This window comes from Aegilops tauschii, unplaced genomic scaffold (genome assembly GCF_002575655.3).
Source record: "Aegilops tauschii subsp. strangulata cultivar AL8/78 unplaced genomic scaffold, Aet v6.0 ptg000931l_obj, whole genome shotgun sequence".
Lineage (NCBI taxonomy): Eukaryota > Viridiplantae > Streptophyta > Magnoliopsida > Poales > Poaceae > Aegilops > Aegilops tauschii.
The window spans coordinates 2,153-2,500 of record NW_027333150.1 but is presented as its reverse complement, the minus strand read 5'-3'; positions in this window follow the sequence as shown (position 1 = coordinate 2,500).

The following is a 348-nucleotide window of genomic DNA, read 5'->3' as shown; positions in this document are numbered from 1 at the left end:
CCGGACGCGCGTCATGGAAAACTGGGCAAAACCACGTACGACGCACACGCACGTACACGGACCGTTACACGGACCCGTGAACGGGCTGTACGTGGACACGGGAAAAAAGTGGCCGACGCCCGTCGTGGACGGAACCGGACGCGCGCCATGGAAAACTGGGCAAAACCACGTACGAGGCACACACACGTACACGGACCCGTGAACGGGCTGTACGTGGACACGGGGAAAAAGGGGCCGACCCCCGTCGTGGACGGAACGTGACGTGCGCACATGGAAACCTGGGCAAAACCACGTACGAGGCACACACATACACGGACCCGTGAACGGGCTGTACGTGGACACGGGAAA